Raw genomic sequence first — 14,558 nt, forward strand, 5'->3', positions numbered from 1 at the left:
AGAGGACGCAGTCCTGGAGGTGAGAGCGTTGAAACTGAGAAGTGCAGGAGGAAATGAGGTGCAAGGATGTGCAGGAGTTGGGGCGCCTGGGTGGCTCAGTCGGTTAAGCTTCCGGCTCTCCGTGTCAGCTCGGGTCATGATCTGGCCGTTTGTGGGTTCAAGCCCCGCGTTGGGCTCTGTGCTGACAGCACGGAGCCTGCTTGGGATTCTCTCTCCCTCTCTCTCTGCCCCTCCCTGCCTGCTTCTCCCTATCACTCTCTCTCAAAATAAATAAATAAACTTGGGGGGAAGAAAGGGATTTGCAGAAATTGTGAGGAGACCTTTGGATTCTCTCAGGCCATAGAATGAAGTTTATCGGGTCTCTGGGCAGCAGTGGTCAGGGAGGCTGCTGGCATCCTGACTGCATGAGTGGGCTCTAAGAAATGACATCCTTAGAGGAACGTTGACTGGCCCTTCTATTGGCTGGGTCTTTCCCTGTGCCAGCCATGGGTGCTTAGTTTATCGAATTCATATCCATTGACAACTTGACATCCATTGTGTTCCTGAGACTATAGCAGGCAAGGGAGATTTGAATAATTGTAATAATGGTTTACACTATTATTGATACATATTAATAAGGTATATGCACACACATATGTACATGTGTATTTTTTTTTCTCCAGGATTTTACAATCTGGTAGGATGGATAAGGCAAGCTTCCTAACATCAGTGCGGAGAAATACCTAAGTATCCTAAGATATAAAGGCATCACAAAGGCTCAAAAGACGAAAATCACTTCAGGCTGGAAAGGACCCATGAAGGAAGCAGCTTCTGAGAAAGCTGGACAGTGAAGCATGAGTCGGGTTTCAGCAGGCAGAGATTCTAGGGGAGGGCGCTCCAAGGGTTTGAAACAGCAAGAGGAAAGCAATGGAAACGAGAAGAGGAACATGTTTTCCGGAGAAAGCAGGGCAGGGCTTTTCGACTGAGCAGAAGGGACACAGACTCTTTTTGGTTCTTGACCCCAGGCTTCTGGTCGTGAAGCTACCCCTGTTTCTCAGAAGAGCCCAATCTGTTTATTGCCAAGCTATGGCCCATAAGTAGTAGTGGCTGAACTTATTATTCAGTTTGCGACTTAACCTAGACCTTGTGCTTTTATTTGGGGCTCATTTCACTGGTCTTTCAAGCTGGGTTTGAAGATAAGTTTATTTTAGGATTATTACTTATGGAGCTTCAAAAGGAGAACGGCTCAAAACACCCCCTGAAACGTTCACTGAGCACGTATAATATTGGCTGGTTTCTACCAAATAAAGGCCAACATTCGTTCATTCGTTCATTCCTTCATTCCTTCATCAAACATTTATTGAGCTTATTCATTGGGTCTGAATGTTCTTAGATTAGATAGAGGGCAGCATAATAACTGGAGTCCAGAGTTCATAAAAAGAGACCAAAGTGATTACCACATCCAACAAAATGCCCTAGACCTTTTGGACTTAATTTGTGTCCTTGGGTTTCCAAATATTCTAAGACTATTAGTGCAGGGTCACTCCTCCCCCATCTCTAAAATATACACACGTGTGAGACTCCCAGAAGCTGACATTGCTTCCACCAAGCAAAAAGGAAAGCGTTTTTGTTTTAACTGCTGCAGAAATTCTGCTGGGGAAAGTCAGCAGAGTATCAGAGCAGGTCTCCCGTCTGGTCTTTCTGCCGTCTGCCCCAAATGAGCTGCTGTTCCTTTGGGCTTTGTGATGGTGCCGGGATTCAGTCAATGCTGCCAAAGGCTCCGAATCAAGCTGGCAGGTTGAGGCCAGAGGGGTATTCCCCCCCGTTTCCTACCCGAGACCTCTGAGTCCACCGAAAGCCTTACTTAGGAAGCCGGAAGTTGGGCCTCCAGCCTTGTTTGTGTCCTTGCAAGTTGATGTTCTGGACCGAATAAAGTAGTGACATCTGCTCAAAGGCCGTACTGCTGGAGCTCAAGCATTTGTTTTATGAACTCAGATGGTCTGTGTGTCTGGAAATGATTCCACCCAAAACCAAAATGAACAGCCTACCGCGTAATACGTGCTTTGCTTTCAAAGCCTCGTTATTTTCAAGCATCTGCCCAAGGTCCCTTTGATGTAGCTCTTTTTGGAAAGCCTTTGGTTGTGTAGAAACATAAGCCCCAGTAAATAAAATTTAAACAATTTCGAGTTGCTGAATTTTAGATGTAATTTTTTTGTTGGCTCCAATATGGCTCCCTCTCTATCGCTCTGATAAGGTTGACCCCGTCATTCTTATTTGCAAAGTTTGGGCATTATTTTCCTTGGGTTTCCAAATGCTTTCTCCACCCCCTTGGGCATCTTTTCTGAGGGACCTTTATTTGACTATGAGCTTCATGGCAGCAGGATTTTGTTGCACGAATAAACATTACCCAAGCATGAATCAGCCATCATTTTAAATATTTCAATTCAATGTATTTCACCTAAATTCAACTAAAATTTAATTTTTATGAATGCAGAAAAGAATGGGAAACTGGACAGAGTGACCACACTTTTCTTGGGGTCCCCAAGGGTCAGGACCTGTTGGAAAGTTCTGACAGAGGTGCAGTTTTGGGTCACTATTATTGGCCAAGCATCTGGGCTACGGGGAAGATAGGACAGCTGTCAAGCTGAGAACACTTAATTCTATATCACTTTTTCAACTGAAAGAATCTATAACTCTTCATGGTTTCTGTGGTGGGACATGAAAAGGGAGGCTGATCTTTTAGAAAGGACAGTTAAATACTAAAGATGGAAAACCAGGCAGGGAATCCAGTCTTCTCAGTGACATAGGAACTCATGGACATAGATGGCCGTCTATCCAGGCACGTCCCCTCTGCCCAGTGACATTCCTGTCCTCTATACACTTCAGATCAGGCCATTTCATTAATGTGAGGTTAGTATAGGCCCAAACAAACAGCATTAAAAGTCCGCAGGAAAGCTGGGCCTCATTAACACATAACTACCAGAAGGAGGAGGGTTGGGAGAGCTATATTCAGTGGTAATTTTAACAGGACGAGTCATGAGACAACGTCCTCAGGCAAATGGCACTCTGGGTGTCCCTGTATCTCTCACTTAACAATGTATGTCTTTGTTTCTGCATATGCAAACAGCATTTCTGACTGTATGTTTTTTTATATTAAACGTAATTTATTGTCAAATTGGTTTCCATACAACACCCAGTGTTCATCGCAACAGGTGCCCTCCTCAATGCCCGTCACCCACCCTCCCGTCCCTCTCACCCCCCATCAACCCTCAGTTTGTTCTCAGTATTTAAGAGAATCTGACCATATGTTTTAAGGGGGTGTCTAGGGACTGGTGCAGCTTGAAGTACTATAACCCTATAAGATGAAAACACAAAATTCCTCAGAGCCCTTGGGTTGGATGCTTTGTGTCTGCAGTGGTTACAATTAGTTGTAATAATCCTGACCACCAATCACCATCATCACAGAGGAACAAACACTCCATTTGAACCCTAGAGAAATATTAGCTCCTCATATAATAAAGTCCAAGGTACTTTTATAGAGTTTTTTTCTTCTTCATCCTATCCTCAGATCTACCTCCCCCCCCAAAAAAAATCAAATTTTTTGGGCATTTCTGTTCAGAAGCCCCCGTGGGTTTTAGTCCAGCTCTTTAAAAAATGGAAGGGGGTTTCTAAATTAGGCTGTGCATCTTGAGACTGGCACCAAGGCATTGGATTCTCTGGGGGCCTTCCTATTTCCTACCTTGTCCTTTCTGGCTTCCCTCATGGATTGCAAAGTTTCCTTTGAGTCAAACAACCTGCCCAAGCTGGCTTGTCCCGGCTTTTCCATGGTTGAGGAGACCTCTCTGAGAATCTCTCTTTCCGTAATAACATCGGTACTTCTGTTTTGTCCTAGTCTAGGCTTAGAACCATTAAGGGTGACTCAAGACACCGTCCCCCTCACATAATTCCAACCCAATCAACGTAAGTCTTACCCAATTGAGACTCACTTGACACTCTGACGTCCTTGTGGTACTCTCTGTCTCTCTTTTTTCCCCTCCTTTTATCTGGATATAACTTGCTGAGGATTCATTGTGATCATAGAACATGTCCAAATCTCTCCCACTGCATTTTCCTTGCTGTTCCCATTTTGATTAATTTGAAAGAGATGCCTCACACCTCCTGTTTCTTTCAGCTCTTGTTTCTGAAGAATACTAATTCTTTCCAGGGGACACTCTTGCTGCTTTTATCTAAGGGGGTCTGAACGGTTTCCCTGTAAATGAAAGAAGGATGCTGAGCTCCCATCTGAGTACCCCAGGCCCCCAAGGCAGTTAATTACTAGCAGAATGTCTCAGTGAACTGTATTGTCCTTGTATTTCAAAGAAGCACATTGGGTAGAAGACATTTTTCTTGAGTAGAAAGAAGAAATGTTCTCCTATCCCTAGAGCCAACTCTGCCCCTGGCATTGCTATAAAAGGAGAGAGCTTCTAACCACGGAAGACCATTCAATAACCCACTACAGTCCCAGACACAAAAGTGGGCAAATCTGCCAAGAGTCGACACTTTCCGGTTACGTGCAATGAAAACCATCTGTAAGCAGTTTATTTTGAAATCATCCAATTGGGAAGAAAACTGCTTCTTGCAAAGTCTACTTGTCAGTTTTGCTCACTAGCCTCAAATCACATGGGATGTGAAACAGTCATTTCATTATACCACACACAGCATCTGTAAGACACAAAAAGGTATATGTGCCCTCTCCATTCTCACTCTCTACATAGCCTATGCGCATAGCTACACTCAACAATGTTCAGAATAGGCTTTTCTGGGCGAGGGGCTGGACCACCAGCTGGCACTGTAATGGTCCTCCGATGGCCGTTTATTTTAGTTTATTTTATTTTTCTAAGACATTTTATATTAATAACAGTCTATTTTAAGCTGATAACTTGACTTCAAATGAATACAGAACTCTACATTTATACATTCCCACCTTCATTTTATAGCTTTGAGGTCACAACATACATCTTTTTACATGGTGTATCCATTAACAAATTATTGTAGTTATAGTTATTTTTTAATTCTCTTGTCTTTTAACCTTCACATTGGAGTTATAAGTGATTTACCCACCACCATTACATTAGAATATTCTGAATTTAATCATATATTTCCTTTTTCCTTAGTTCTATTGAGATGTAATTGACACACAGTATATATTAGCTTTTACCAGTGAGATTTATCCTTTTGTGTATTTTCTTGTTAAAATTTGTATCTTTTTGTTTCAGCTTAACCGCCCCCCCCCCCCCATAACATTTATCCTCAGAATGCTCTAACGGTGACAAGCTTCAGATTTTGCTTCTCTGAAAAACTCTTTATCTCTCCTTCAATTCTGAGGGACAACTTTACTGGATAGAGTACTCTTGGCTGGCAACTATTTTCTTTCAGCACTTTGAATATATCATGCCACTCCCTTCTGGTTTGTGAAGTTTCTGTTGAACACTCTGCTGATATTTTTATGGGGGTTCCCATATATGTAACACATTTTTGCAAATTTACTCTTAATGTGTCTTTGTGTGGGTCTGTTAGGATTCATTTTATTTGGAACCTTCTGGGCTTCCTGGATTTGAATATCTGTTTCTTTCCCCCAGGCTAGGGAAGTTTTCAACTATTATATCTTTGAATAAACTTTCTACCTCTTTCTCTCTTCTTCTTTGGGACCCCTATAATATATATATATTTGTCTGGTTGATAATGTGTCATAAACCCCTTAAGCTGTTTTAACTCTCTTTTCCTCTCCTTTGAGTAGATGAATCCCACTGCCCTGTATTCAAGTTCAGTGATACTTTCTTTGCTTGATCTAGTCTGATGTTGAAACTCTCTATTGATTTTTTTTAAATTTCTTAATGTTTGACTTATTTTTGAGAGACAGAGCATGAATGGGGGAGGGGCAGAGAGAGAGGGAGACACAGATTCCGAGGCAGTCTCCAGGCTCTGAGCTGTCAGCACAGATCCCAACATGGGGCTCAACCCCACCAACTGTGAGATCATGACCTGAGCTGAAATCAGATGCTTAACCAACTGAGCCACCCAAGCACCCCTCTGTTGAGTTTTTCTATAAATCAGCTCTGTGATTTCCATTTGGTACATTTTAAAATCAATTTTATTTTATTTTATTTTTCATCATGATAAACATACTTTTTAATCCCCAACCCCTATTTCACTCATGCCTCCATCCACCTCCCCTCTGGTAACCATCAGTTTGTTCTCTATTGTTAAGAATCTATTTCTTGGTTTGTCTCTCCCCTTTTTTTCTTTGCTTATTTGTTTTTTTTCTTAAATTCCACATGTGAGTGAGATCATATGGTATTTGTCTTTCTCTGATTGACTTATTTGGTTAGTGTTTGGTACATTTTTATATTTTATATCTCTTGGTTGTAATCTCACTTTGTCCATACCTTGTTCTTTGGAGCTTAGTGAGCACCTTATGATTATTATTTTGAATTGTCTATCACTCATCTATGTTTCATTAAGGTCTGTTCTGGAGTTTTGTCATGTTCTTTATTTGGAACATATTCCTCTGTTTCTTCATTTTCTTTAACTCTCCATTGGTTTTTGTGCATTAGAGAAAACAGTTATCTCTTCTGGTCCTGACAGTTTGGTCTTGTGTAGGAGATGAACCCTGGCAATTAGCCTGGTCTGAGCTCTTGGTTGTCTCACTTTCATGATAGTGATTGTTCAAACTGCCTTCTTTGTTCTTGGTACTTCCCAGTAGTTGAGGGTATGCCAAGACCCATCAGTGTCCCAAAGGGACAGCATCATAGTGAGTATCTATGTGCAAAATTATTGGAACCCAAGCCCATAGACAGTATCTAAGAAAATATGTAATCAGGCCCCTTCCAAGGAGAAATTTGGAGATGGATATTTTTGCTTGTTCTATCTATACTTGGCCCAGGTTTATAGCCATGTGGGAGGGGAGTTGTTCTTGTGCCCATTAATAACTGCTTGCTTCTTTGCTACAGTCCTGAGGGACTCATGAATGCAAGCCCCATTGGCTCTCAGAGCTAGGTGATCCAGGGGCCCATCTCTTGGGCAGCAGGTGCAAAACCTGAAGGACCAGACATGTGTACAAGCTCTTTCCAAGAAGATACAGACAAATAAGAGAAGTCTAGAGAGAGAGAGAGCGAGAGAGAGAGAGAGGATAGGTGTCCACAGGATTCTCTGGTCTCCATAGAGGATCCTAATGGTTATTTATTAAGTACTTATGGACTGGTGACATTTCCTACAGCTTAAAAAACAGTCTTTTCCATAAGCCACAGATTCTAAAACTCAAATGCAGAGAGGAGTCAATTCCAGAACCTCCATCAGTTTTATCTGAGGGATACCTGGCTGGCTCGGTTTGAAGAGTGTACAACTCTTGATCTTGGGGTCTTGAGTTCAAGCCCTGTGCGGAGTGTGAAGATTACTAAAATAAATAAGTAAACGAACTTAAACAAAGAAGGCCTATCTGATTGTGGGAAGAATCTTGGTATCCAATGGCTCAGAACAATTTTTTGCCAGTGTTCCACAGAGAGGATGGGCATCAAACCCCCAGTAAACCTGAGGTGGCTCCAGAGTCGCCAGCAACCTTAGCTAAGACTAATGCCTGTGCAGATGCAAAACGAACCGAAATCCTGAGTCAGAGGCAAAGAATAAATCGTAGATGACACAATTCTCTTAAAGTAGCTCACAGAAGAAACTTATTCCTTTTTTTTCTTTTCCTCCCCTCAAAAGTCTCAGATGGGAGAGAAGATCTCAGATGGAAGGTTTTTTATCTGCTCCCTAAACCGTTAAAAATAGGGGTTTTTTTTCAAGGAAATAAAATCATGGGAAACGTTAAATCTGCATTGTGCCTCACCTTCTGCTCTTGCCTAAATACATCAAGAATGGACCTGATCTAGGTTCTCGCCTATAAAGAATGATGTGGTAGGAGTCTACAGCCATAAAAAGGTTGAATCCCAACATACTCATTTCTGTTTGTCTCCCAAGCTATCCTCCACCAGGATGTGAGACGATGGTATTGAGGACTGCCACTTTGGAGCAGATGTTGAACGCACATCTTCAAAACATAGTTGCTGGTACAGGACATGACAACTTTAATTCAAGTCACGAACGTGCTCAGAACAACCTATTTTTCCAGGTGGTCTTCTCCATTCTGTGGGAGGTTGGAAACGACTTACTTTCTGCGAATCATTTGTTTCTTCCAAGAATCTAATATCATGTCGATAACATTCAGTAATGGAAAACAAATGATAAGGCTGGGAGTTCGCAGCCACTTTAATAAACATTTTTTCCCTTGTTTTTGCAGTTCAGTTCAATGGCCTCTAGGTGGTGGTAAAAGTTCCAACCAGGAATGACAACTAGTCTTCAAATTACCCTTGTAGGGTCTTAAAGAGTTAATTGGCAGAACCCAAAGGAAGTTGACTGTTTCTTTGTGGTTTCAGTAGCACCTTTTCCCAGATTTTCAGTAAAAGGTGTATTGTGTATGTCGAGGAGCTCTGAAGACCAAGCATGAGATTGAAAGCAAGCCTTACGGAATGCTTATTTTAGTTTAGACCTAACTTGAAAGTTTAGGTAAACACATTTCAAACCAAATTCAAATGTCTTCAAGTTTTAATTTGTGTACCGTGAGAAAAGTAGAATTTCCTGTGTTTAATGAGAAGATGGTGGAGTATCAACTGCCATCAACCAGGCGTCAGTTTGATGAGTAAAGTAAACAAGCATATAGATTAGATTTCTTATAGTGTCTACCTTTTTTTTTTTTTTTTTTTAATTTAAGAGAAAAACGTGTTTGGAAAGCATCTCTTGCTTAAAACATACGTTTTGCATCAATGAAACCAGAAGCTGGTTCTTTGAAAGAATTAACAAAATTGATAAACCACTAGCCAGTTTGATCAAGAAGAGAAAGGAAAGGACCCAAATAAGTAAAATCAAGGATGAAAGAGGAGAAATCACAACCAACACAACAGAAATAAAACAATAATAAGAGAATATTATGAGCAATTTTATGCCAAGAAAATGGAATATGCCAATCTGGAAGAAATGGACAAATTCCTAGAAACATATACACTACCAAAACTGAAACAGGGAGAAATAGAAAGTTTGAACAGGCCCGTAACCAGTAAGGAAATCGAATTAGTAATAAAAAAAATCTGCCAAAAAACAAGAGTCCAGGGCCAGATGGCTTTCCAGGGGACTTCTACCAAACATTTAAGGAAGAGTTAACACCTATTCTCTTGAAACTGTTCCAAAAAAATAATAATGGAAGGAAAATTTCCAAACTCTTTCTATGAACCCAGCATTACCCTGATTCCAAAACCAGACAGAGACCCCACTAAAAAGGAGAACTATAGACCAATTTCCCTGATAAACATGGATGCAAAAATCCTCAACAGGATATTAGCCAACCGGAGCCAACAATACATTAAAAAAATGATTCATGGGGCGCCTGGGTGGCTCAGTTGGTTGAGCGTCCGACTTCGGCTCAGGTCACGATCTCGCGGTCCGTGAGTTCGAGCCCTGCGTCGGGCTCTGGGCTGATGGCTCAGAGCCTGGAGCCTGCTTCCAATTCTGTGTCTCCCTCTCTCTCTCTGCCCCTCCCCCGTTCATGCTCTGTCTCTCTCTGTCTCAAAAATAAATAAACGTTAAAAAAAATTTAAAAAAAAATGATTCACCACGACCAAGTGGGATTTATACCTGGGATGCAGGGCTGGTTCAATATCTGCAAAACAATTAACATGATTCACCACATCAATAAAAGAAAGGACAAGAACCATATGATCCTCCCAATAGATGTAGAGAAAGCATTTGACAAAATACAACATCCTTTCTTGATAAAAACCCTCAAGAAAGTAGAGATAGAAGGATCATACCTCGACGTGATAAAAGCCATATACCAGCAACCCAATGCTAATATCATCCTCAATGGGGAAAAACTGAGAGCTTTCCCCCTAAGGTCAGGAACAAGACAGGAATGTCCACTCTCACCACTGTTATTCAACATAGTATTGGAAGTCTTAGCCTCTGTAATCAGACAACACCAAGAAATAAAAGGCATCCAAATCAGCCAGGAGGAGGTCAAACTTTCACTCTTCGCAGATGACATGATACTCTGTATGGAAAACCCAAAAGATTCCACCAAAAAACTGCTAGAACTGATTCACGAATTCATCAAAGTTGCAGGATATAGTATCAATGCACAGAAATCGGTTGCATTCCTATACACCAACAATGAAGCGACAGAAAGAGAAATCAAGGAATCGATCCCATTTACAGTTTCACAAAAAACCATAAAATACCTAGGAATAAATCTAACCAAAGAGGTGAAAAATCTATACACTGAAAACCATAGAAAGCTGATGAAAGAAATTGAAGAAAACACAAAGTAATGGAAAAAGATTCCATGCTCCTGGATAGGAAGAAAAAATATTGTTAAAATGTCAATACTACCCAAAACAATCTACATATTCAACGCGATCCCTATCAAAGTAACACCATCATTCTTCACAGAGCTAGAACAAATAATCCTAACATTTGTATGGAACCAGGAAAGACCCCGAATAGCCAAAGCAATTTTGAAGAAGAAAACCAAAGCAGAAGACATCACAATCCCAGACTTCAAGCTACACTACAAAGCTGTAATCATCAAGACAGTATGGAACTGGCACAAGAACAGAAACTCAGATCAATGGAATAGAATAGAGAACCCAGAAATGGACCCACAAACGTATGGCCAACTAATCTTTCACAAAGGAAGAAAGAATATCCAATGGAATAAAGAAGATCTCTTCAGCTAGTGGTGCTGGGACAACTGGACAGCTACATGCAGAAGAATAACCTGGACCGCTTTCTTACACCATACACAAAAATTAACTCAAAGTGGATGAAAGACCTCAATGTAAGACAGGAAGCCATCAAAATCCTCGAGGAGAAAGCAGGCAAAAACCTCTTTGATCTTGGGTGCAGCAATTTCTTACTCAACACATCTCCAGAGGCAAGGGAAACAAAAGCAAAAATAAACTACTGGGACCTCATTACAATAAAAAGCTTCTGCACAGTGAAGGAAACAGCAAAACTAAAAGGCAACTGACAGAATGGGAGAAGATATTTGCAAATGACATGTCAGATAAAGGGTTAGTATCCAAAATCTACAAAGAACTTACCAAACTCAACACCCAAAAAACAAATAATCCAGTGAAGAAATGGGCAAAAGACATGAATAGACACTTCTCCAAAGAAGACATCCAGATGGCCAACCGACACATGAAAAAATGCTCAACATCACTCATCATCAGGGAAATACAAATCAAAATCACAATGAGATACCACCTTACACCTGTCAGAATGGATAACATTAACAACTCAGGCAACAACTGATGTTGGCGACGATGTGGAGAAAGAAGATCTCTTTTGCATTGTTGGTGGGAATGCAAGCTGGTGCAGCCACTCTAGGAAACAGGATGAAGGTTTCCCAAAAAGCTAAAAATAGAACTACCCTACGACCCAGCAATTGCACTACTAGGCATTTATCCAAGGGGATACCGGTGTGCTGTTTTGAAGGGACACATGCCCCCCACCATGTTTATAGCAGCACTATCCACAATAGCCAAAGTATGGAAAGAGCCCAAATGTCCATCGATAGATGAATGGATAAAGAAGAATATTGGAGTATTACTCGGCAATCAAAAAGAATGACATCTTGCCATTTGCAGCTACATGGATGGAACTGGAGGGTATTATGTATGCTAAGTGAAATTAGTTAGAGAAAGACAAAACTCATATGACTTCACTCATGCGAGGACTTTACGAGACAAAACAGATGAACATAAGGGAAGGGAAACAAAAATAACATAAAAACAGGGAGGGGGACAAAACAAAAGAGACTCACAAATATGGAGAACAAACTGAGGGTTGATGGAGGGGTGGTGGGAGGGGGGGATGGGTTAAATGGGGAAGGGGCATTAAGGAATCTGCTGAAATCATGGCTTCACTATATACTAACTAATTTGGATGTAAATGTTTAAAAAGAAAAAATAAAGTTAAAAAAAAAGTTCTGCAAAAGAAAAAAGAAAAAAAATGAAGACAACAGTAGTCTACAAGCACTGGTGTCCCAAGGAGTAGACGCACTAGATCTTGTCTTTCTGGAGGTCAGCCCATCCTAGAATGCCAATTCCCAGACACGAACCCTGCATAGATTTTGAAGACCTACAGGTTATTTTTCACATTCATCCCTTACTTTGGTGGTGCGGGCAGCCAGGCTCTGAAAAACACTTCTCGATGTGTCCTGAGCTATGTCTTTGGATGGACTTGGCTCAGGGCTCTGATAAAGACTCCAGTTCACCTCAGGAATGGGGACACGGAACACCCTACACTGACAGGCAGGCTCCACCTACTATTCTTATTTGTTGCCTTAACTAGACCACAGTAGTATACATTCAGGTCAGCCAACTTTCTTCTAAAAAAACAACCGCTGTAGCCAAGTCAATTGCATGCATGGTAAACTAAGACTGCTATTCGGATGACCAAGTTGAATCAGTCATTCTACAGAGGTTTGCTGAGTACCTGCTGTGTGCAAAACGCTCAGCTGGGGGCGCCTGGGTGGCTCAGTCGGTTGAGCGCCGACTTCGGCTCAGGTCACGATCTCGCGGTCCGTGAGTTCGAGCCCCACGTTGGGCTCTGTGCTGACAGCTCAGAGCCCGGAGCCTGTTTCAATTCTGTGTCTCCCTCTCTCTGACCCTCCCCCATTCATGCTCTGTCTCTCTGTCTCAAAAATAAATAAACGTTAAAAAAAAAAAAAAAAAAAAACCGCTCAGCTGGAATTTGCTAACCAGGCTTCTGTTCTCTGCTTACGGATACAGCAACTCTTCCCGATTTCACTTCTTTCTCCCAATCTTCTGTTTCTGTAATTTCAGTTCTCTCACTATATCTACTTACTATTTGGGGAGCGAGGACCTATGATACTTGTCCCCTCTTTATTTTTTAAAATGTTTTGCTTATTTTTGAGAGAGAGAGAGAGAGAGAGAGAGAGAGAGAGAGAGAGAAATGCAAGCGTGAGAGGGGCAGAGAGAAAGGGGGTCAGAGGATGCAAAGCAAGCTCTGTATTGAGAGCAGAGAACCCAGTTTGGGACTTGAACTCATGAACTGTGAGATCATGACCTGAGCCGAAGTTGGATGCTCAACTGACTGAGCCACCCAGGTGCCCCTGTCCCCTCTTTAACATAGACCTTTTAGATGTAGTTTACTCCTATAATACTTATCTCCCCATTTAATATAGAACTATTAGATATAGTTTACTTTCCCATATAGCCTTGAATCCTGAATCCTATGCGTGTTCTATTTATTGTGTATTTAAATGTGAGTGTGTGAGTGTGTGCGTTACTTTCAGGAACTGCTGTGTCCCTCTCTAACTCTACCCTCGCAGGGGATGCTTTTAGAACCTCTGACCCTTAAATGATGGTGGGGACCAGTCACTAAAATGACGAGCTGCATTACAAGTTGTGACGAAAGAATGGAGGTGCCTACTGAGCACTTTTTCATATGCTGTTCATTGGTTGTCACGGCCAGGCAGAGCACTGCGATATAAAGAGCACGGATTTTGGAACTGGCAGGCTACAGGTGGACTCGTGGTTAAGCTACCTGCTGACCTATTGACCTTGAACAAGTTGTTTATGGACAGAAGAGTCCTCAGCTAAAAAGTGCAAATGACATTATCTGTTAAAAGGTTAGTATCCAAAATACATGAAGAACTGATACGACTCAACACCCAGAGATGAGGAATGCCATTGAAAAATGGGCAGAAGACTTGAGCAGACATTTCTCCAAAGAAGACATTAAGATGGGCAAGAGACACATGAAAAGATGCTCAACATGACTCATCATCACGGAAATGCAAATCAAAACTAAAATGACATATCATCTGACACCTGTCAGAATGGCTAAAATCAACAACACAAGGAACAATAGGGGTTGGTGAGGATATGGAGAAAAAGGAACCTTCATGTGTTGTTGGTGGGAGTGCAAACTGGTACATCCACTGTGGAAAACAGTATGGAGTTTCCTCAAAAAGTTAAAACTAAAACCACCCTAGACCCAGCAATCATGCTACTAGATATTTACCCAAAGAATACAAAAATACTAATTCAAAGGGATACATGCACCCTGATGTTTATAGCAGCATTATTTACATTCACCAGTTATGGAAACAGCCCAAGTGTCCACTGAGTGATGAATGGAAAAAGAATCTACATCTATATCTATATCTATATCTATATCTATATATAATGGAATATCACTCAGCTGTAAAAAAGAACAAAATCTTGCCATTTACAGCAACATGGACGAAGCTAGAGAGTACTATGCTAAGTGAAACAAGTTACTCAGAGAAAGACAAATACCGTGTGATTTCACTCACACGTGGAATTTAAGAAACAAAACAAATGAGAAAAAAAATGAGCGAGGGAGAGGCAAACCAAGAAACAAGACTCTTAACTATAGAGAATAAACTGATGGTTACCGCAGGGCAGGTGGGTAGGGAGACGAGTGAAACAGGTGATGGGAACTAGGGAGGGCACTTG

The sequence above is a fragment of the Neofelis nebulosa genome, chromosome 6 (assembly GCF_028018385.1).
Source record: "Neofelis nebulosa isolate mNeoNeb1 chromosome 6, mNeoNeb1.pri, whole genome shotgun sequence".
Lineage (NCBI taxonomy): Eukaryota > Metazoa > Chordata > Mammalia > Carnivora > Felidae > Neofelis > Neofelis nebulosa.